Genomic DNA, 24867 nt, shown 5'->3' with positions numbered 1-24867 from the left:
AATCTGCTTAATAATAATAATAATAATAATAATCTAATAATTGTAGTAGTAATAAATTGTATACGTTTTAAAGAAAAGTATGAATTTGGTTACTGTTTGTAATTCAAGAAAATATATATAGCATTCTGTGGGAAAGGCATTACTTGTTAGTTTTGAAGAAATAGTTTATATATACATACCGACTTGGTGTGTTCCTAAGAATTTCTGCTGATATTTTAAGTTTCTGTTTCATTTTTATTGTAATTACATTATAACATGTAATTACATTATAACATGTAATTATTTCTACTTCTTTGTAGTGTTGTTTGTTTATGTACATAAATGAATGTCTTGGCATTACGTTAAGAAAAAAATATATAACATGAAATATTTTTGTTCTATTATATGTGTTATTTGTTACTAAATTTTCTATATAACATGTTAGAGGAATTTAGAGATTTTAATAACAGTTTGTTTCATATAGTTCAATTGTTAAATAATAGATAGGATTTTTTTTCTAACTATGTCCCCTTGTCTTGAATACCGTATATGCCATCTGTTTCCAAATGCTGTGGAAAATTAGTTTGCATTTTATTAAATTTTGTTGTGTTTTTACATAGCGAGAACCTAAACAGATTTCAAACTCTTAGAAGCAAATTATTTGTGATCTAAATACTTACCGTTATTACACCAAGTAGAGAACATTTAAGCTGACAACTAGTTGAGTATAACAAAATCTTATCTTCTTATTTTTAGGCCCCCTCCCCTGTCTGTCTGTCTGTCGGTCTGTCGGTAGACCAGTTCATTTCCGATCAATAACTCGTCAATGGATTGACCGATTGGCTTGAAACTTCACATATTCATTGGCCTTGGACAGTAGATGACCCATGTTGAAATCGGGGTCACTAGGTCAAAGGTAAAGGTCACTGTCACAATAAGTGTGAAAATCATTTTCGATCAATAACTCGTCAAAGAATTGACCAATTGGCTTGATACTTTACATAAGCATTAGCCTTGGACAGTAGATGGCCCCTATTGAAATTGGGTTCACTAGGTCAAAGGTCAATGTAATTGTCACAATAAGTGTGAAAATCGTTTCCAATCAATAACTCGTCAACAAATTGACTGATTCACATGTGCATTCGCCTTGGACAGTAGATGACCCTTATTGAAATTGGGGTCACTAGTTCAATGCCCTGTTTGGGGGGGGGGGACATATGTCTCCGACCACGGAACTCTGGTATTTGATAACTTAATAGCTGTGTTTTCTTTAGTAAAGTTCTTTTCAATTTAAAAACTGAAGGGATATTATTAAAAAGTTAGTTTTTCAAAGTGGACTTTTTTTTAAATTCACATGTTTATTAATTCATGCACTATACTTATAGCTCTTGTGTGAGTTGGAACTATGAACAAGAGGCTCTTTTAAAAGTTACGTCCAAAGTCTGCTGTATTTTGTTCATTCTAAAATATTGGACTGTTAACATTATTGTTTACCAAAAGTCATGATCTGTTTTGCATACTTTGTTTCAACCCTGGAACATTTTACAATTTTTAGATCTCCATTTTTTTCTTTTCAAGATGGCGGCATCATGTTTGTGGGGTCGGGGGAAAGAAAATCCTTATTTCATTAAGGAAAAACTCAATTGACCAATCAAAAGTGCTGAAACTCATACAGGTTTTAAATAGTGTATGCATCTTCTGGGTTTAGCCACTGATAATGCTAACAAGCCAAAGAGAAACATACCTTAACAGTTGAATGTTTATTTCTTGTGCAAACTGACATTGGCCAAGCTATGGGAAAACAGGGCTGATGGTATGTGTGTAATGTGTCCTCCCAGATTTCTTGTGCAAACTGACATTGGCCAAGCTATGGGAAAACAGGGCTGATGGTATGTGTGTAATGTGTCCTCCCAGATTTCTTGTGCAAACTGACATTGGCCAAGCTATGGGAAAACAGGGCTGATGGTATGTGTGTAATGTGTCCTCCCAGATTTCTTGTGCAAACTGACATTGGCCAAGCTATGGGAAATCAGGGCTGATGGTATGTGTGTAATGTGTCCTCCCAGATTTCTTGTGCAAACTGACATTGGCCAAGCTATGGGAAAACAGGGCTGAAGGTATGTGTGTAATATGTCGTCCCAGATTTCTTGTGCAAACTGACATTGGCCAAGCTATGGGATAACAGGGCTGAAGGTATGTGTGTAATATGTCGTCCCAGGTTAGGTTTTGCAGTCCGCGCAGGCTTATTAGGAACGGTGCTTTCTGCCTGAACTTGATTTCCTTTAAAGAGACCTTTTCACGTTATCATACATTGACACAAATAATTTTTTTTTCAGATTTACCTTGTTTTGTAGTTTAATGTTTTTACTAGGAAACTGTAATACTGAACATTTACCATGCTCTAAAATATCCATTATATGCATCTTTTGACAATTAGAAACCAAAACATTGCAAAGATTTACAAACGGGAAACGATTGTATAATTTGGAAAGTTCTAGTGTTATAAGTATATTTTGTGACATTACTAGGATTGCTTCTATTAGGAATGGAATACATGAAGCATGGATGGCTGAGTGGTTTCAGCGCTAGACTTTTACTCCAAGGGTCAGTTGTTCAAGCCCGGGTGTAGATTCCTTTTTTCTTTTTTTAATTTAATTTTATTTTTTATTCTGAAATCTTTTAGTTTGGATGTTTACATTTATCAATTTAAAGCATTTTATGACACATTTTCAAACTTGCAAATACTGTCGAAAGGTCCCTTAAAGAAAAGATTTCCTTAAAAAACAGAAAATTGCATGAAAGCGGACAGTTTTGCCCAGATTAGCCTGTGCGGGTTGTGCAGGCTAATCTGGGACGACACTTTATGGTCATGCATAAAGCCCAGTTTTCCCAGAGCAAGGCTCATATACAATGTGTGTTTTCACTGATATTGTGTTGGCTATTGTTAGGTTGGCTAAGATTGCATTGTATAATAGACCGGTGTGGACATGATATTAAAATTAGCAGCATTTTCTAATTGAACATTCCATGCTTGGTTATTTATAATTTGTATTGAGTTTCTTAATAAATCTTTTGATTATATGATATCCTGTCATGATTATGTACTCATTCTAAATTCAAATACAAACAGCCATTATCAGCTACAAGCATTTTCTGTGTGTGTGTCAGAGAACATGTATGGGCCATAATCCTTGTGTTTGTCATAGCCCTTTTCCACTCAGAAGCAAAGTGGAAATCCATATTTCAAAGAAAAAACCTGGAAAATAATGACCTTAAGGATGCTTTGTAAAACATAACGTAAAGTTCATTATCTTCATGGACAAATCTGGTGAGTTTTTTTTCTGAAGTTTGTTTTAAAAATTAAATTTTGGACATTATTATCTTTTACCATATTAATGACATTCCACCCTGTCTATATAATAAGTTTGTAAAGGACTATACTCAGCAATATCAAACGGGTAATGATTTAATTATGATAAACAAACTGTATTTTAGGAGATTTCCATTTGCTGATAGGGTTCTTTACCGGTATATTGATTACAAGTATACAGTTCAGAGGTATGTTTGTTCAAAATGTAAATGACCATTACTTTTTTGAAAAGATACTTTTTGGGAGTATTTACACTCATTACAATTATTTATGTGTAGATGTATTGACATATTACAAGCAAATTTGAAAAAAAAAGTTATATTTATATTTAATTCTCCGATCTCCATGCAGAGTTGTTGTTCCATGCTGTCGCATACAATCGACTTTGCCATCACAAGAAAATCCTACCAGATCTGGAAGGATTTTGTTTTTGTTTTACTAGTATGTTATGAAAAGTAGTTATGAAAAGTAGTATCATTTTGTTTAATATTTTGAAAATAGTATATAAGTTTTGGTTCATAATAAAACGTAAAAGACCGAAATTACATAAAGTAAAAATAACGGGAAAATGATTGTACCATATTGCTGGGCTATCATCATGTGGTTGGTTATAACGGCAGGGATTTGATCCAGCTATGCTGGTTTCAATCAAAATTCTGCGCGGAGGTTGTTAATTCTCATTACAAGATACCTTTTTAGTCGCAAAATAGTTTTTTTCACGGTACAGATGCTTGCTTGATATTTTAGATTTAACTACACTTAATAAACAATGCATACCTTGAACAACTGTGTTTTTGTAATTCATGTTGTCTATTATTTGGCAATTTCAGTGTTTGCTGCCTTACGTCAGGGTATGATCATGTTGAAGTAGGATTTTGCCATGCATGTATTTCTCATATTACTTTGTATAAAAATCGCTATTATTAATATGCATTGTCAATAATGATAAGACCTTAAAAGTGTTTTCCTACTCAAATATATTTTGCACCTGTCCATCTATGAAATAATATTCTGTACTCTTTCTTTAAATGAACTCAAAAATAACAGTCATAATGTTATGCTTACTGTTTACTTTCTGCTTTAATTTGTGCATAATTGGTACATTCAAAAATAAATATTACTTGGAGAGAATATAAACAAAAAAATACATTACCTGGTAAAAGATGTTATTTGACGTAAAACCAGTTGTTATGCTATTGTATTTGTGAACTAGGATAAAACCTTGTGAAAACACCAAAGATGCCTTGTACGTCTTAAATAGTTTTTAGTGGTTATTGTTTTTGGTATTGACATTTGTTTTCAGTTGGTTATGGATTTGTTCACAAATTTTGAACATTTTCATTGTGCCACAGATGAAATACCTTGAAGTATAATGTTATAAAAGAATTATTAAATAAGAAATATATTTTAAAGTTAATCATGTTCATTGCATGTGAGTCTGTTAATTTGATAAAAATGATCAGATGTTAAAGAGTTAGCACAGCTTTACTATAAATATATGTATTTTGATATGGAATGCATGTTGACAATTGTGCTGACACGTTACATGGATTTTTAATTTTCACAATTTCCGTCATTGTATGTTTATAATAGATGTATTAAAGTATAGAATGTCTTGTATGAGTGTTAATTAAATTTACTGAACTTGAATAGAAATGACAGAGTTATGAGACATGACATATGGACTGATGGGACATGACATATGGACTGATGGGACAGGACATATGGACTGATGGGACATGACATATGGACTGATGGGTCATGACAGACGCAAGAGACTGACTTGACATTTGGACTTGCTTGACTTTCAAATCGAGTCAGAAATGTCAAATCATTGTGTATTGCCAGTCACGTCTCATCTTCTGGTCAGACTGACAATAATTGACTGACTGGATGAGACGGACTGGATGAGGCATACATGATTTCCTAAACTTAACCTTTAAACCTTTTTTAAAAATAGTTTGTGTCATCATGATTGACCGGTTTCATATTTTATGTCATGTCCTTTGACTGGTTTAATATTTTTACGCCATGACTTTTGACCTGTTTTATATTTTCACATCATGCCTTTTGACCGGTTTCATATTGTACATCATGCCTATTGATCGGTTTCATAGTTTATGTGATGACTATTGGCCAGTTTTTATATTTTCACATCATGCCCATTGACTGATTTCATATTTTACGTAATGGCCATTCACTGGTAACATATTTTATGTCGTGCATATGACTGGTATCACATTTTACGTCATGCCTATTGAATGGTTTCATATTTTATGTCATGACTATCGACCAGTGTATATATTTTACATCATGACTTGACCGATTTTATATGTTACGTCATGGCTATTGACGTATTTTATGTCATGACTATTGACCAGTTGCATATATTGAGTCACGACTATTGACCGTTTTCAAAATTTACATCATGCCTATTGATGGTTTTCATATTTACGTCCCGACTATTGACAGTTTCCATAATTTATGTCATGCCTATTGACAGTTTTCCTAGTTTATGTCATGTTCATTGACTGGTAACATATCTTTAGTAATTACTTTTGACTGGTTTCATAATTTATGTCATGATTTTTGACCGGTTTTATTGTTTACGTCATGATATTTGACCATGATTTTATTATATTATTTGTTTCAGGACTAATGACCGGTTTCATATTTTACGGCATGACTGTTGACAGTTTCTAAAGTTTATGTAATGCCTGTTTGATCCTTGTCATATTTTATGTCATGCCTATAGAATGGTTTAATATTATATGTCATGACTATTGACCAGTTTCATACTATTACGCCAATATTATTGATCGGTTTCATCAATTAAGCCATGACCATTGATCCTTTTCAAAATTTAGGTCATGACTATGGACCATGTTCATATTTTATGTCATGCCTATTCACTGGTTTAATATCATGACTATTAAACGGTTTCATTTTTTACGGCATGACTATTGACCAGGGTCATATTTCATCTCATACCTTTTGACTGGTTTAATATTTTTACGCCACGACTATTGACCGGTTTCATATTTAACGTCATGACTATTGACTGGTTTAATATTTTACGTCATGACTATTGACCATTAATTTTTTTATGTCATGACCTTTGACCATTTCCATATTTGACGTCATGCCTATTGACTGGTTTAATATCATGACTATTGACCAGTTTAATATTTTACGTCATGACAATTGACCTGTTTCTTATTCAACGTCATGGCTCTTGACCAATTATAATTTGTGTCATGCCTATTGACTGGTTTCATATTTTACATCATGCTCATTGACCGATTTTATGTCATTACTATTGACCGGTTCCATATTTTACATAATGCCTATTAACTGATTTCATATTTAATGGCATGACTATTGACCAGTTTCACATTTTGTGTCATGACTACTGACCGTTTTCAAAATTCACATCATAAAAATTGACCTGTTTCATATATTGCATCATGACTACTGACCGTTTTCAAAATTCAAATCATGACAATTGACCTGTTTCATATTTTATGTCATGACTATTGACCAGTTTCATATTTTACATCATGACTATTTAATAATTATGCAATGTGTCATGCCTATTGACTGGTTTAATATTTTGTCATAATTATTGACCGGTTTATGATTTTACGCCTTGAATATTTACAAATTCTATAATTTGTGTCATGCCCATTTGACCAGTTTCATATTTTACGGCATGACTTTTGACAATTTTCATATTTTAAGTCATGACTATGGGCCGGTTTCATATTTTACATTATGACTATTGACCGGTTTAATATTTTACATCATGACTTTTGACCGATTTCATAATTTGAGTCATGCCTATTGACCTATTTCTTATTTTATGTCATTACAATTGACCAGTTCCATATTTTGAGTCATGACTATTGAGTTTTCAAAATTTATGACTATTTACCGGTTACATATTTAACTCCATGACTTTTGACTGGTTTCATATTTTACATCACTACTTTGAATGTTTCCGTCAGTCATTAACAGTCGGTATGTCATGAATAAAGTCAGTTAGTCATTAACAGAGTTTAAGTCAGTCATGAACAGAGTCAGTCAGTCAGTCATGAACAGTCAGAGAGTCATGAACAGAGTCAGTCAGTCATGAACAGAGTCAATCCTGAACAGACAGTTATAAACAGAGTCAGTCAGCTGACGTGTCAATAGTCCGAATTATTCCGGACAATCGGATTTGAGCCGTCCAGGGTCGATTTTGAGATCAATGTAAATCCGATGAGTTTTTAAGGGTATGTGGTTTGTGTATGGGCAAAGTCGTTCGAGTGAGCGATAATTTGAGAACTAAGCTTCCTCTGCATTCTGGATCAACCCCCGGACATGAACGGTAATTGACGAAACCTCTCATCTACTTTCCGAAAATCTTACAATTCTACGAAATGTTACAAATGTCCGCAAGCTTTAAAGTTTAATTGATTACCTACGTAAAGCACTGACTGCAATATAATATTGTAAAACATTATGTTAACCAAATTATATAATGCTTGCGTATTTGCTCGGCTACTGGTTATCGTTTTTTGAAGTCAAACGATATGCATATTTTATTTTATGTGCAAAAGACGTATCTTGATATGCTTTCGGATAGTCTTTTGGATACAGTATTTTTTCGTTGATTTTAATTTATTTTTGACGTTCTTTATAACATCAATATAAAATGACAAGTACACATGCATTGTTACGGAAGGTCTGGTTTATTATAGTTTGCTTTGTACTCACCAGAAATTGCAACATAGACTTTAGAAAAGATTAATAAGCTAGATCTCGTAGAGGGGGGCGGGGTCTGCCCTTGCTACCCGTTGGGGACCTACAGCCTCAGACTCTCGGCTAAATTTTCCAGATTTCAAACTTGGGACAATTGACACACTCCGACTCAGTTATAAACAGTCAGTCATGAACAGTCAGTCAGTCCTGAACAATCATGGGTATCATGTTGAATGACGTAACAAAATGTTCAAAACTAAAAAGTGAAGGGCAAAATACAACCAGAAAACCAAGATAATTTCAGCAATTCATTTACTCCAGAATGATGTTCACAATTACAATTCCAATGACAAAAAGGTTCCTTGATGAAAATACATTTGTACAAACTCTCTCATACACATTCAACATGTCTAAATATAAGCAGAAAATGTCAAATAAACACCATTTGACATCCGTAACCTCTGTCTTATACAAGTCCATAGAAGACAGCAATAACATAAACACTTAAAACAAGTTAATAGTAGAACAGTATATATTTTTTTTAAGTTTTAAGGCATTCTTCAACGGCAACAATTTATTGTTGAACCACCACTGTTCTGTACACACATATTGGGCCATTTAAAATCAGTCTTATCAATATTTTTCATTAGGGAACGAAAAAACTGAACAATGTGTTTGAAACCATTAAAACCAAGATACCAGGTCATTTTGATATTAGATTACGTCATTATAAGTACCTCAAACTTGTTCTTGTATATAACTATTATGGTATTGCACAAACAAAAAATCTGGAAAACAGAAGAAATTGTGTCAGGTAGATTGGTTGCTAAGGTAATAAAAAATGACAATATTTACACACAAAAAATCGTCAAAAAGTACAAATGCATATTAAAAGAATGCATCATATGTAAAATGGTTACAGGGAAGGAAAATGTCCTTGGATAAAATCTAAATTAAAAAAAATTATTCTTTTAAGGTTTCTTAAAAGTTTATATTCCAATAATGTAAGCTACAAACAGTACATATACAGTGATTACATTGGCAATGTCTACCTTTGGAATACCATATCAACTTTTATATTTTAGTAAAACTGCGACCTTACAGATTTTCAAAGCACAATAGACTTATGTAAGTTTAAATGGTTGTAATTAGTTAAAACATTTCTAAACAGACATGTATCCAAAACAAGTACAGCTGTAACAAGAAATAACAATTCTGTATAGCAATCCAATAATTCAGTGGTAAAAATATAAAGAAAACAGTTACGTATCAGAAGACAGTTAAAAAGTATTGCTGTTTATTATTGGAAGACAATACTATTGATCTACAGGCCTCAGCAGTACAATATCGTGCATAATGTTTATAAAATATGCAAATTACGAACGCAGTTTGATTTTGCAGGTGTTTCCACTCCTGATAAAATGCATAACACAGTTCCAGAGAATCTATGAGCTTCTACAAAATCGGAAATGGATTTCAAAAGAGTTATTTAGTTTAATTATTTAGTTAAGTCATCGCACCATTTTCAGGGATAATTGAATTCGAACAAGGTAAAGGAAAAAAAACAACTTTACTTTATATGCCGATTTGTTTCAAGACAAAATTGTGCTTAGGCATACTTTTACTGGCCTTACATCTGTGAAGACCAAAGATCACAATCTGAAAACAAAATAAACATGACAACAAGACTTGACACTGAAAAGTTAAGTTCAAAATCTGGAGTCTTAAGTTTAAAACCTGAAGAATCAGTTCAAAGTCTGAGGACTATCGGCCTGTTCAGATGATGCAGATTTGCCCAACTGGTACCAAAGGCAGACACATTCCAGGAAGGGGTGTTGCACACGATACACAAAAGGTGATGAGTAATGTATGGTATGCGTCTACAACGGTTCCAGGAAGGTGTAAAAAAAAACAGAAAGTGAGGTTTTACTGAGGGGAAAAACTGAGTATTTTGAATGAAAAAAATTGCCTTTTCTTTCTAAATGATCCATATCACAGCTTGTTCTTTGTTCAAACTTTGTACAAAGTACACGATATACGCTAATAAGGTTACATGGGTTGTAGTGTCCGTTAAAAACCTAAATCTAACATTGATTATACTCAATAGCACCTGGTTCAGAAATTAATATTGAAAAAAGCAAAATATTGTAAATGCTCAGCTACAATGTATGTGGGTTACACATACGCCTTTCCTATACAGATTAGAAAAAGCAATTCGAACTTAGAATTGCGAGAAAGCATTTTACCATCTGTTTTCTGCCAATAAATATGTTTAAATAATGTACAGTACACTCTTTGAACTATATATATTAATAATAAAAATATAAATTAGGATATAAATTAAAAAACACTAAAGGCAAAAAATAGATAAAATATATATTTAAAATTACAAATTAAAAACATATACATAACTACTTTCAATAAAAACTATTAGATTTGTAAAACTTAACAAACCTATGTACATAAAAGTGGCTATTATATTCAACACTAAACCCAGATGGAAAAATGCTTTCAGCAAATCAAGTGCAAACCACTTCTTATCACACATAATAACATGTGGGTACTTGATTAATATATAGCTTTCAACGCCAAAACAATACCAAAATCATGAAACATTATTAAGAATGACACAAGAAACTGGTGTGCCTGAGTAACATTCGTCGTGGAATAAATACTCTTGGCTGTTTAATATCTTGGTAGATATAAATATATTTATATGAAATACTACTATCCATGTATTGCAAATTCAGTTGATAAAAAGTAATCTTTTAAATATATAGACAAGAAATCATACAGAACAAATCGGTGTTTCAATTTGATTTTGATTTGATTATTTTGTGTGTGTATTGACCTCAGTTACAACAGTTTCTCTGTCATTTCTTGTAAAAACTGGCACAATTGCAAATTGAACATGCTATAATGACCAAAACCGACACTGACACATTCTCACATTCACACTGAACTTTGCTTTTGCTGACAAAAGAATGAACACAAGAAATATGAAAATAAACTTGCGAAGAAAAAAGCCAAGAACTCTGAAAATACAAAAGAGCACCATTTTTTAAATGCGAAAGTTAGGTCTGAACAAAACTCTTGACAATACACTTTTGAAAGTCATAGTTATCCTGCTTTTTTTTGCAAAACTTTCATTTGTTGATCACTTTTCACGCTTTTCTTTATTTTCTCTTTGGGTACAATATGCCTTTTCCTGATTAAGTTTCCGTAAGTCTGCATATTTAACATAGACATTGTCACATCAAGTGTAACTTGCAAACAAAAAAAACACAAAAAAGTTGATCACTTATCCAACAAATGCAACATGTAAATCAAAATTTAAAAAAGTAAATGACAATTCCACTCACACTATAAAATAATTAAGCTGAAATGAAAAAAACCAGGTTTCCTTCTTGTTAAAAAACAGAATTTAAACCTCGGATAAGTGAATAATAACAGTCAACTTTATGCTGAACCCACCTCTTTGTAAGAATTTCAAGCATCGTTGCAAAAAGTTCAGAATGGACCGTGAAATTCAAGAAAAAGGCTCACTGAAATCAGACAAGAGTGGCATCAAATCGTGGAGCATTTTGGCTAAAACTGAATAATACATCATAAACTTTGTTCTCATACGTATATCTATCAAAACATGTGTGCAACACGTTATCAATAATTTGCATTTGCTCGTTTTCACTATTTCTACATTTTGACTGTATCAATTGTCAAAAACATGAACACAAATTTTAAGATGGTGTAATTAATCAAATAAATGGGCACCATTAGACGCATTTGCTTTAGAAGTAAAGAAACAAACGACCTAATAAATTGTAAAATTACTCCACATTCATTTTCCACCCAACTCAATTAAATAAATTCATTTACTCGTAAAAATATTATGTACACAACTATGAAAAGAACCCCAGCAATAATCATTTTTGTTATAATTTACAACATGATAAAATGCTGCAAAAACGATTAACCTTTTGCTATATGAAAATGAATACAAATAAAAAAACTAATCACCGAACTATTCAATTTTACTTTTTTATTTTGTTTTAAACATTTAAAGAGATAACCAAATACAATGACTGAATACACTTTTGCCACCAATACACAGTTTGTGCGTTTATAAACACTCTGCCACTTCCAATCCTTTATATCAAATAATCCCATTTATGTAAGATTAAATTGCATTCTTTCATGAACTCATCACATTTTTGTGTGCTGTTATTCTTCCTTTAAATTTGAACATGATAAAAAAATAAAATAATTCACGTTTCCTATCATGATAAAGGTAAAATTAGGTTTTCCAGAAAGAGTCATCAAAACAAACAAAATTCACTTAAAAACATCTATACTAATTGACACTAGGATCTACTTAAAAAATATGTACAACAATTTCTGTCTATAACACATTTTACATTGGGTTTTGACAAATCACCAGGTATGTACACACCAAAACCAGTGCATACAATTACGAGATATACATGGACGCAGTGCATTACATAAAGGGGTATGTTGGAATTCGTAATAAATGTGTTCAAAGGAAATATTTGATGTATTTGATACGAGAATCTGTATTATGGGACCTTTATTATACTGCTATCGAACCATCAAGCTTTTTGGGTTTAAAGTGAACACTCCTAAGCTACAACGGGGATTGAACCTGCGACCTCTAGAGAGGTAGTCAGACACTCTTGTCGCGTCGCTAAAGAGCTAGCTTAACAGCAAGGCTGTTGTAAGTGACCTTATTTCTCTACACTTCTCTCCGTTTTAATGTTTCAAGGCCCAGAAACACGCAACAGCATGTCTTGCACCTGCATGGCCCACCCAAAAACCATTTAACAGTTCAGACCCACTTTCTGAATCGTTCGAATCGTTACCATTAAAGAGAAAATTCTTGAGCTTCAGCGGGGCATTGAACCCGTGAACTTTAGAGTGGTAGTCAGACTATCTAACCGCGTCGGTAAAGAGCTAGCTCAACAGCAAGGCTGTTGGAAGTGACCTTATTTTACTAAAGTTTCGAAGCTACGCCCAAATGGATGGGTCGCAGCACTTTTCCTGCCCTATGTCACACCCTGCCCCCATGGAACCCAGCTATGCTCTTTAATATAATCACATTATTATACAAGGGTAAAAGTTTATTTAAATTTCAATTGCAAATTAATAACAATTTTACAATTATTGTTAATGATAGAACAAAAGTTTTAAAGAAAATGCGTTTAATATGAAATATTTACATATGCATTACTGCTATATTGAAAAATGCCTCAGGGGTAATATGACTGTCTATGATTTAATTTTGACACAGAAGCATTCTGTCGTTTTCAAAATCTTTCTTGAGCACTGAAGAAACAAGTATCACTATCATTATTCAGAGGTAAAAGTTTTAAGTATTAATACAGATTTCAGTATATTTGGTATGCTTGAACTAAAAGTGCTCAACGTTGAGCAGTTGTGGTCAGTCACTTGTCATCATTTACTGTGGTCAAATGTTGTTAATATTGTCAGCATTTTGCATATCTTCTCCCACATATTCTTCCCAAAATATCCATGTGAGATGGTCTTTAACAATATACAGATAATTTCAAGGAATATCTGTAAAGCATAAAATGATCCTTGGTTGAACTTTATCGGTATAAAAAATGTATGATGGTGCACGGCAGATAACTGTGTCGTTCAGTTTAGGATCTTAAAGGTAAAGGTCACCATAGGTACTTAGAGTTTGTGCATATTCGTTATGCGAATGTAGTAAAAGTACATGTTTCTGACTGGTCATTAACTATGTCGTGCAGTATGGGACTTTAAAAATAAATTAGCGCAAATGACCATCATACCATGTGACGTTTTTTTAAGGTTTAGGTCACAATCACATTTTTTCTCATATTCCTCTTATGGATAAGGTTAAAGATCTTATAAGTCTCTATCGGATCTATCCCTTAACATTTTGGTGCATGATGGGTTTTCAAACGTTATGGGCACAAATTGAGATGATATCAGGATAACTTGCCACATACAACTGACATGTTTAAAGATCAAGGTAACAGTGGAAAATTGTTCATGTTCCCTTTATATATATATTCATGAAAATTGGGCAAAAATGTGACTTCTAGAGTGTTAACATGTTTTCACTATATACATATAGAGAAAAATTGCCCGCCAACTTGCGGCCATGTTTTATCACCGATCTGGACCATTTTCGAACTCGTCCGAGATATCAATAAAACCAATGTTTTGACCAACTTTCATGATGATTGGGCGAAAATTGTGACTTCAAGAGTGTTTACAAGATTTCTCTATAACCAAATAAGGAAAACTGCCCCCCCCCCCGGCAGCCATGTTATTTAACTGACCGGATCCATTTTCGAACTCAACTCTCATATCACGGAAACAAATGTTCTGACCAAATTTCATGAAATTTGGGCCAAACATGTGACGTCTAGAGTGTTCACATGTTTTCACAATATACATATATAGAAAAATGCCCCGCCCAGTTGCGGCCATGGTTTTTCACCGATCTGGACCATTTTCCGAACTCGTCTAAGATATCAATAAAACCAATATTTGACACATTTCCATGATGATTGGGCAAAAAATTGTGACTTCTAGAGTGTTTACAAGGTTTCTCTATAGCCAAGTAAGGACCCCCCCCCCTGGCAGCCATGTTTTTCAACTGACCAGAACCATTTTCGAACTCAACTCTCATATCAAGGAAACAAATGTTCTGACCAAATTTCATGGAAATTGGGCCAACATGTGACTTCTAGAGTGTTCACATGTTTTCACTTTATACATATAGAGAAAAATGCCCCGCCAACTGGCGGTCATGTTTTTTCACCGATCTGGTTCATTTTCGAACTCGTCCGAGATATCAATAAAACCAATGTTTTGTCCAACTTTCATGATGATTGGGCGAAAATTGTGACTTCTAGAGTGTTTACAAGGTTTCTCTATAGCCAAATAAGGAAAACTGCCCCGCCCACTGGCGACCATGTTTTTCAAGGGACCGGAACCACTTTTGAACTCAACCAACATATCAATAAGAAAAACATTTTGACAAAGTAACATGAAGATTGGGCAAAAAAATGTGACTTCTACAGTGTTTACAAGTTTTTTTTTTAACCTAGTGACCTAGTTTTTGACCCGGCACGACCCAGTTTCGAACTCGACCGAGATTTTATTGGGACCAAGTTCACTGGGGGCTGACGAGGTCAAAACGTAGTCCGTTTCGCTACGACGTCGGGTATATGTTTTACTACGAAAACATTGTGTAAATACACTATTTAATCAGGCGAGGTTTATCTTTTCTGGTGTTTATGGATTAGAGAAGGGAACATCCAGTAATGGTAGGTACTTATTTTCAATAACAAATGCGCGTAGTTGCAACCTTCAGGTTTATTTTGAGCTAAAATCGAAATATTTTTATTTGAAGCAATGCATAAGGTGGTTATTCTGTTAAAATAGCTAATTACGGTAACTTAAATCAAATAAAACTACATTTTACGTTTATTCAGTGTACATTACACATTTTAAAGTACAAAACAGGATACGAACATGTATTTTAATTATTCAAATGCTTTGTTTCGAAGGAAATTGCAAGTCGCTTTATGTATAGGTTTCGCACAGAGTATGTATTGGTTGTGCAACGAAGTACAAATATAATGTATACGTTGCTCAACGAAGTTTCTGTATCCATTTTAGGATATATCACATGCAGTTATTGCAAAATTTGACATAAGCGGAGTTTCGAGATAAGCGAGTTTGGATAACGAGAATCGAATGTTATTTGATAAAGAGTACCGTATGCTGAAAACCTATCGTCGGTCTCTATCTAAATGAACGTATAAGGGATTGTCACGAGGTGAAGATGCGTCATTTTGATTGAGACCGACGAAATTAGGTTCTTGACTCTCAACTGTCATCTTAAATTTGGATTTTCAATTTTTCCTTTGGCCTAGTCGTGAATTTAATTATATCATAATAATGTGCATTACCATGTCGACTGTGCGCTTCAGATCATGTTGTGCCGTTGTTACTACCTCTTCCTCAAAGGAAACATCCAGCCACTCCATGACTCTGTATCAAAAAAACTTTTCTTTATTTTGCCTTCGAGAGATAACCAATACGTCTTCTTTGAGAAACGCATACACGCTAAAGCGTTGTCTTAGCGAGGCATATACGTATACTGTCAGAGACATGATCATGCCTAATAATAATATTTAGCCTTTATTTCTGATAACTGAGTCACCCTACACATTTCTAAACACACCATTGGCTTAACGATACATAGATCAATATGGAAATTGTCAAATTGTGTCAATTAAACACAGGTGTAAACCTTAATTGCATTTTTTAAAGTGAAACTTGACTTCGGCTTGATAGATCAGCGGTATATTTCATGTTCAACCGCATAAACCACACACATCGTGGACTATAATTTGATGTTACAGACCTATGAAATGTCATTATGCTTAAATTCAAAGTTTTGTTATTAGAAAAGCATAATCTTACATGTTTTAAACAAAATTTTCGACTAATCCGTTCTCGATGTCATGTGTATTTAAACAATATTTTCGTAGTAAAACATATACCCGACGTCGTAGCGAAACGGACTACGCTTTGACCTCGTCAGCCCCCAGTGAAGTTTCATGAAGATCGGACAATAGATGTGGCCTCTAGAGTGTTTACGAACAAATGTGGACGGACGGACGAACGGACAGACGACGGACAAAGACCGGTCACAAAAGCTCACCTGAGCAATCAGATGAGCTAAAAAAGTCGATTTGTGTATAAACATACGATGTGTACAATGCCTGTGCCACATATGCTTGGATTTTAATCATTGTATTCTTACAGTACTGGTGCCAGTGTTCAAATTAGTTTGCTATAATGTGCGGTTTGTAAAATGATAATTTTATGATATCATATTCACATAAATATGAATTTGACTGATAGTTTATATAATGACTCAGACAATGTATTCATTAAAATATTAATAACGGTATTTGAAATGCATGTCATGAACAATACAAGAATATAGTTTTTTCAGCAATAAATACACTTGGACTCATAAACATAATCTTGTGAATAGACTATTCTAATATGTTCGAACAATCCTTCTAAAACTAGTTTCAATTGAACTAATCAATTATTTTTTGCTGTTAATATATGAGCATAGTTTAATTATAGTTCATATTGATACAGGCTTGTTAAAGACTGGTTTCGTTGAAAATGTGCAATAGTTTCATACAGAGAAAAACCAATATGTCCTATTCCAACAGCCACTGGCTTTAAAACCATGTATACAAAACTGTAACACTTATTACATGACGATGTTTATGCGAGTTTATAATTAAATTATTATAATGAACATCCTCCTACTCCAACAGTGCCTTAAACACTATGATGTCATTAATGTCCCACATTCCTACAATGAGTGATCCTGTGTGCTTGCTGTAGTAGATAGATATAGGGTGAGTCACACCATCATTCTGTGTGACCATCTCTGCCAGTATTTGTCTCCCATCTCGGTCCACCTGGAAGATTTTGTCTGTAGAGTATCCACACAGCAGAACTTGTCCTGATTCTCTCACATGTAGGCCTGTAGGTTTTGCAGGTACAGAAAGGTCGGAGATCACTGTGCCATCCCTGGAAAGTGTGACCAGCAAGCACCTGCTGTAGTTGACCACATATATCATGTCTACATCTGGATTCACTGCACAGGAGAGAACTGTGGTATGGTGTGTAGATATTGAAACGAAAATCATGATATAAAAAGTTGTAAGTCTGATGTTCTTGTTACATAATAAATTTATAAAATGTATTGTAGAACTTAGTGCATACAAAAAACTTAACACCATTAATATACATGAATAAATAGACATACACGAATGCTTTTAACATAAAGTACAGTAAATATCAACTATAAAGACCAGTTGTATCGATAATGTGATATATTGTGGTTCTTTATTTAGTTTGGAAATAGTTCTTAAAGACATCATTGTCTAACTTCAATATAAAGTTGTTAACTCCTGATGATAACAATACTTTATTCTCTATCCAATAAATTCATCAAATCGGCATTCTTCATATGTACCACGTGACCGTCCAATATATTCCCGTATTGGATCCAAAAAGTCTGTATTTTTTCCATATTGGACAGTTGAATACAAGTGCACTAAGCAATTGTTTTATAACGATAAAAGCCGTGACCGAGAAAAAGTATCCGAATGTACTATAATCGACTCACACGGGCTCTTGTCTTGAAAATAGCATAGATGCAATTAAAGCATTTTAAAATCAAAATTAAAATGAAACAAAGAGCTGAAGAACAGGATATAGAATAAAAAAGCTTATTAGACGTTTTAACTGTCTAACGGCTCGTCCAATATGACGTCAAACTGTGTGCTCGTCCAAATAAATCTCCGTATTTTACAGTGAATCGTCTAATAACCTAAAATTCTTCATTCTCAAGTCATCTGCCTGTGTCAATATGCATAAAAAGTACAATTTTGTATTTGGTAAATAATGTGCAGCTTAATATTTACAAAAATAACTTTGTTTGATAAGATAACTGATATATGTAGCTTATAACTTATTGACTTCAATGACAGTAGAAACATGGGTCCTAAAAGTTATGAACATTAGAATAATGCTAGGAATAGTTCTTACCTCTATTGTAACCTGATGTATCCTTATACATATCCCTCACAAGTCTTCAATCCACAGTATAAAGATACAGAACACTACCATCTGTAATGTACAGGTTACAATGATAATGGGCAATACCCCAGCATTCATGTTGGAGCGTTATTACCCTGTCCTTTATTAACTGGCCAGTGGTCACTCTGATAAAATGGACCTGATTGTTCACCACAGTAACAGCCACCAGGCTGGAGTCAATGCTGCACATGCACCATAGTGCAACAGGGAAGTCATAGTGGGCCACATCCTTGTGGGTCTGATCCAGGAGCTTCACTTTATAGTTGTTCTGATCTGTGAAGAGGAGTTCTCCAGAAGTTGTCTCACAGATACCAGTTATCTTGCATGTGTCATTGTCATCCTTAATCTGCACAGTGTACATTTTACTACTCTTCACTTTTATGATTTGATCAGACTTACTTACAGCACCTGGTTGATATCCCTTGACCAGCTGATAAGATGAACTTGATACTGGATCAGACACCTGGCCTGACTTGGTCAGATCACTTGTTTGGTTTCCTGGTGTGTACTTCCTAGATGAACTGGGGTCTGGAATGGAAAATTTTTCCTTTAATCTTGAAGTTGTTTGTTTTTCGGGGTCAGACTGGCTGAATGCTGCAGATTTATTCTGTTTGGTAACTAGGTTCTGTGTAATCCTTTGAGCAGGTTGTATTTTTTTCTCTGAGCCCAATAGTTCTCCCAATCCTGAGAGAAAGGACAGGTTTTGTTGGATAGTTGTATCAGGTCGAAAGATGAGTTTCATCTCATTCATTTTTGTCATTTCTTGTAAAACTGCTTCTACCTTGATGGAATTGACAAGACATTTACTATACTTGATACAATTCAGTGATTCACTTTTTTCTTTTATTCTCATCCAATCTTCTTTTAAACATGTAATATTTTTGATGGACTCAGTGCAGTTTTCTATGTCAGTTTGAATTGATGTTCTTGTGTTTTCCAGTAATGTGTCCAAATCCTTCTTGGTACTCTTTTCCAGCTGATCCAAAAAATCATTAATTGTCTTCCTTAAAGCATTGATTTCTTCCAGAATGATCTTGTACGATCTCTCAATAGACTTCATATGTTCCTCTAAGTCATCTTTCTTACGTATCAACTGCTGGTATTGTGTATCAATTGTTTCTTACAACTGTTTGAAGTTTCCTTTTTGATGGAGGTCTTGCACTCTATCAGCTATAAGAACCACATGGCTGCATTTCCTGCAAAAAAGGAACTCACTGAAATTTTTATATCCCCCACCACTATAGTGGGGGACATATTGTTTTGGCCCTGTCTGTTGGTTTGTTTGTGTGTTTGTTTGCAGGGACCTCTCTTGCCGCCAGGGGAAGTCACCCACATCCCTCAAGAGGGGGAATTTTTCCGCCGATTACCTTTGATGGGGGATTTTTTTTACTTAGTCTCTCATTACAAACTTTTTTAGTTTTGTACATGTTTGCACTATATTCATTTGTTTTTTTATAACTGAATATTTTTGACACCCATATTAGACTATATTGTATTGCAGGGCCCTTGCTACTCTTTTGGGAATTTGGGCCGGATCCCTTAGAGGAGGTTATTTCGCATCGTTTTGGTCGAAAATGGGAATTTAAGATCTTTTCACCAACCATTCAACACCAAAAACTGCTATATTTTAGGTTAAAAATGTAAAAAAAAATTTTGGAGGGGGAATTTGTAGCTGAAAAGGGGGAAAAAGTATACTTTTTTCATGGGGGAAGCCAACACGAGGGCCCTGGTTTGTTTGTTTGTTTGCCCTAACTTTAACATTTGCAATAACTTTTGCTTTATTGAAGATAGCAACTTGATATTTGGCATGCATGTGTATCTCAGGGAGCTGCACATTTTGAGTGGTGAAAGGTCAAGGTCATCCTTCAAGGTCAAAGGTCAAATATATAGCTTCAAAGCGGCGCTAAAGGGAACATAGTGTTTGTGACAAACACATATCTTGTTATTATTTAAAAAAATATTCCAAGATATGCAATTGATTTTGAATTCTATTATTTGATATAATTGACTTTCTATGAAAACAAATGTTTTTAATAGCAAATATTTCGCTGTACATTTTTTTATTAAGAATGTGAATGTTATTTTCAACATGAATATAATAACACTGTATTTCAGAACAAAAGGACACATATCATAAAATAACATTTTACTTACACCTTTAAAGGAAATACATGTATATAGAGAATACATGGTTGGTTTTCTTTTTCTAAGCCTCACCGGATAAACTTTTCCCATCTCGGCACCAACCATGTTTTCTATTTATCCTGCTTCATGCCGTTGACACATTATATCAAAGACAAATGTTAAATTGACATTACAATATAATTACATGCATTCTTGTCGAGCCTCCTACATGTACACAACATTCCAGACGACCGAATTACTACCAATTGTAAAAAATAGTTCCACTTTAAACTGTTCCTTTCAATACTTTCCTATTGGAAATATGAGAAGAAATATAAAAAAACGAATCGAGAAAGTGACATTTTTCTTGGTAAAAAATGAAAAAAATGCAGCAGCAATTCAAAAACTAAATTGTATTTACCTTAAAGACAACTTTAATCAATTGCTTATAACAATAAATTTACTACACATTCATTTTCTGTTTTTCCATCCCTTTGTCGAAATCCATTTTCTGTTTTTCCATCCCTATTATCGAAATGTATTTTAAATCACTTTTTATAGCGTGTGTATCGAAAAGCAAACCAAAAACCCGATTTACGAAATAGAAATCCTGCCGTAGCAAATTATTTTATTCCTATTGACGTTCACAATTATACAATGACAAGCACTGAATCCGAAATAGATCTACGTTTATGATTCGTTCCGTGCCTAGAAAAATATTGTTACCACTCTTAAGGCACATTTATACACTCAATCCTGATGATAATTGTTCAGAGTAATTACATTGTATTGGCCTAGTTCAAATTCAAATCTGGGTCAGATACCCCCAAAAACCAACTCACCAGCTCAAATCTTAGAAAAACTTTGTTACCACTATTTTAGGGGTCCTACTATCTGCTGCTAAGACATACAAAGACACGCAAAGACGCACACAGACCCACACAGACATACAAAATACTCATTATTCATACTTTATATAATATATTACAATACATCATTATAATATAATAATATAAATCAAAAATTTTTGCAAAAAAGAGTAAGATACTCAAGCAAAGACACCCAACGACGCACAAAGACACACAAAGACGCACACAGACATCAGACATACATAATACTCATTATTAATACGTTATATTATATGTTACAATAAATCATTATAATATGTTAATGCAAATCAAACATTTTTGAAAACAAAATGTATAAAATACTCCAGCAAAGACACACAACGACGCACAAATTACATTGATGGTGTTAGAAAGAGATGTGTGAGCGGTACTTTGCCTCAATTCATCACTTTTAGAAGGTTATTTTACGATATTGTCCAAAGTTGTAAAAGCTCAAACATATTTGCTTGAATAAAGTTACATGTAGATTCATTAATTCATGCAGTTGTTGATATGTTTTTGTTTCAAAATTTGAAAATCATATTTGTGGGCAGTACCGGTGTCTGTCTCTTTGGACTTGTTTTTTATTGTCGTTTATGCAATATTCTCTATAAAGCTATTCATTTTATTCAACAGGGTGTAGAAATGCTCACTGTGTATAAAATTAATATCCATATTTTGCACTGAAGCTGGAACGTTTTGTGGAAATACATGTAGAGATGTGCGCTTTTTATCCCATAATTTACGATTAACGGGTAAAGGACAAGTATATATAAAATATGCGCATTCATGATTCCGTGTACAACGTTTATTGCACTTAACACAATAATTAATAATAAGTCTGCGCGGCTAATGAAAAGCCTCCTTTAAAACAAAATATACCATCCCTAAATTCCCACCATATCTTTTTACATGTTCACCATTAAATCAGTGAAAATAAAATAAGATTTATATTTTTTTTTCACAATCTTTTGCCCAAGAGTTATTTTCAGTTTGATACTGCACATGTAGCATCATATGTCGCCAAATCTGCTTAATACACATCATGTTTATAGCTTATATTACGCACATTTACATATCAGCAAAGAAATCTAGACATGGTTTCCATTGAAGCATGTAATCTGAGTAGGATGTACCATAATAATTGGTTTAAACACGAACTGGAGATGCCAGCACCTGTATGACAGAAGTGTACAACACGCTCTCTTGCATGATGAATCAAAATTGTTTGCAATGCTTTACATACCTAGGGGTACTGGAATTAACATTATTATAAAATATATACATGCACATATTTTTTTTAACTTTATTCAGCAAAGTCAAATTTTATGAAGTGATATTTAAACATGGTGTGTTCAAAAGCACTATTATATTTTTAATACCAATCCTTTAAATACTCAACTCTTGTTGAACAATATATTTGCATGATGTTAAAGCTCATAATTTATAAAAAAATATATGCGTCATAAACATTAATGCACCCATTACATGTGTTATGACACATACACAAATTTTGTAAATTTAGGGTTAATCTCGTATTAAGAGACCACTCAATGTCAGTATCCAAAAGACGTCTCTTAATAAAATGATATTTAAAAAATCTTAATAAAAAAACACCAATCTGGAAAACAGTAAAATCATCATCATGGACAAATCTATAGACCAATTCTGTGCCACCAATATCTTGTTTAGCATTTAAATTATATTAAATAATCCAGATATTATAGTGTAGTTACAAATATCATATAGCTTGCAATTTGACTAGTTATGATCCAACAAAACACCGTTGCCGTTATTGAAAACAAATGTATTTTAAGAATTTTGTAAACACAATATTTTTTGTAAATGTACCAGAAGTTGGTATATCGGAACTACTTGGCCTTTTGTGGAAATACAAGTTAAATTTATTCATTGGTTCCAAGCTTATGCTGATTGATTACGATTGCAACTCGGAACTGAACATGCAGGAATCAGACGACACTCGGAACTGAACATGCAGGAATAAGACGTCACTCGGAAATAAACATGCAGGAATCAGACGACACGTTCAATATCAGTGCATCAGGTAGTGCATTTAATCTTAAACTCCATCTTTACTCTCTGGAAAAGATTTAAAAGGCAGAACTTTGCACGTGCTGACTGGCAACACATTTTTAAGTTTTACATCCGAAGTGGTGCCTAAATACATTTTTTCAGAAATGTTTGATTTGCATTTAATATATTACAATGATCTATTTTAATATATAAAGTATTAAGAATGAGTATTTTGTATGTCTTTGTGCGTCTGTGTGCGTTTTTGTGTGTCTTTGTGCGTCTTTCTGTGTCTTTGTGCGTCTTAGCAGCATTTAGTAGGACCGCCATTTTAGCTAGTTTGCACTCTAGAGGCCTGGCACATTTGTCATCTAATCATGTCTGAACTTTGACAGAACGTTTATCTTGGCATAACCTAGGCTGAATTGAATATGGAATATTTATGTCCAAAACGTTGGTCACAATATAGAAACTTGTCTCAATCTATGACTCGCTATTGACGAAACTTGGTTAGCATATTTATCTTTACATAATTGAGGCCATGTTTGAATCTAGGTCAACTTGGGTACAAAAATAGATCACCAGGTAAAGTCTTAAACGGTTTGTGACTGTGGTCTCAGGTTAAGGCTTAAAGAAAATGATGGCAGTCTTATTCACTAGTTATTGCCATCCGCGTAAATATGTAAAATAATTTTTGTTATAACTCACACAAAGTAAGAAGTTTAGTTTGCTGGTCTTTAATGTCATGGTTTTCAGATGAAATGTAACTAAACAAACTATTGGCATTTTCAAATTATTTTTGTTACTAAGGGTATCACGTTTACAGATTTTTCTAAACTAGGGGTTTTTATCTGATTTTGGGGAAAGGGTCTGGCCTTTTTTGAGGGGAAAAAAATCACGCGAAATGCTGGATTTTGGGGGAAAAGATCATGCGAAACGCCGGATTTTGGGGAAAATAAGGAAAGTCTAAAATAACAAATTTAACATATTCTACTGTTTTTTAAAACAAATTCAAGG

The 24867-nt window shown here is 33.6% G+C and overlaps 2 protein-coding genes and 1 long non-coding RNA gene across 9 annotated transcripts in view; 2 read left to right on the top strand and 1 right to left on the bottom strand.

Annotated features, from left to right (window-relative positions):
- LOC127855998 (serine/threonine-protein phosphatase 6 regulatory ankyrin repeat subunit A-like) overlaps positions 1-24867 on the top strand; it is a 282105-nt gene that overhangs the window by 200130 nt on the left and 57108 nt on the right. The window lies entirely within an intron of this gene.
- LOC127855999 (E3 ubiquitin-protein ligase TRIM33-like) overlaps positions 1-24867 on the bottom strand; it is a 193066-nt gene that overhangs the window by 142024 nt on the left and 26175 nt on the right. The gene's annotated exons all lie outside the window — the stretch shown is intronic.
- Positions 1460-4967, top strand: LOC127856004 (uncharacterized). Of its 3 annotated transcripts, none has more exons than XR_008037811.1 (2): positions 1460-1792; positions 2097-4967. It is a non-coding gene; the product is annotated as an uncharacterized LOC127856004 (long non-coding RNA). The 3 variants fall into 3 exon arrangements; XR_008037813.1 differs by lacking the exon at positions 1460-1792 and adding an exon at positions 1815-1868; XR_008037812.1 differs by lacking the exon at positions 1460-1792 and adding an exon at positions 1891-1944.

The sequence above is a fragment of the Dreissena polymorpha genome, chromosome 13 (assembly GCF_020536995.1).
Source record: "Dreissena polymorpha isolate Duluth1 chromosome 13, UMN_Dpol_1.0, whole genome shotgun sequence".
Classification (NCBI taxonomy): domain Eukaryota; kingdom Metazoa; phylum Mollusca; class Bivalvia; order Myida; family Dreissenidae; genus Dreissena; species Dreissena polymorpha.
Note: the sequence above shows the minus strand (reverse complement) of the source record. Positions and strands in the feature narration are given on the sequence as shown.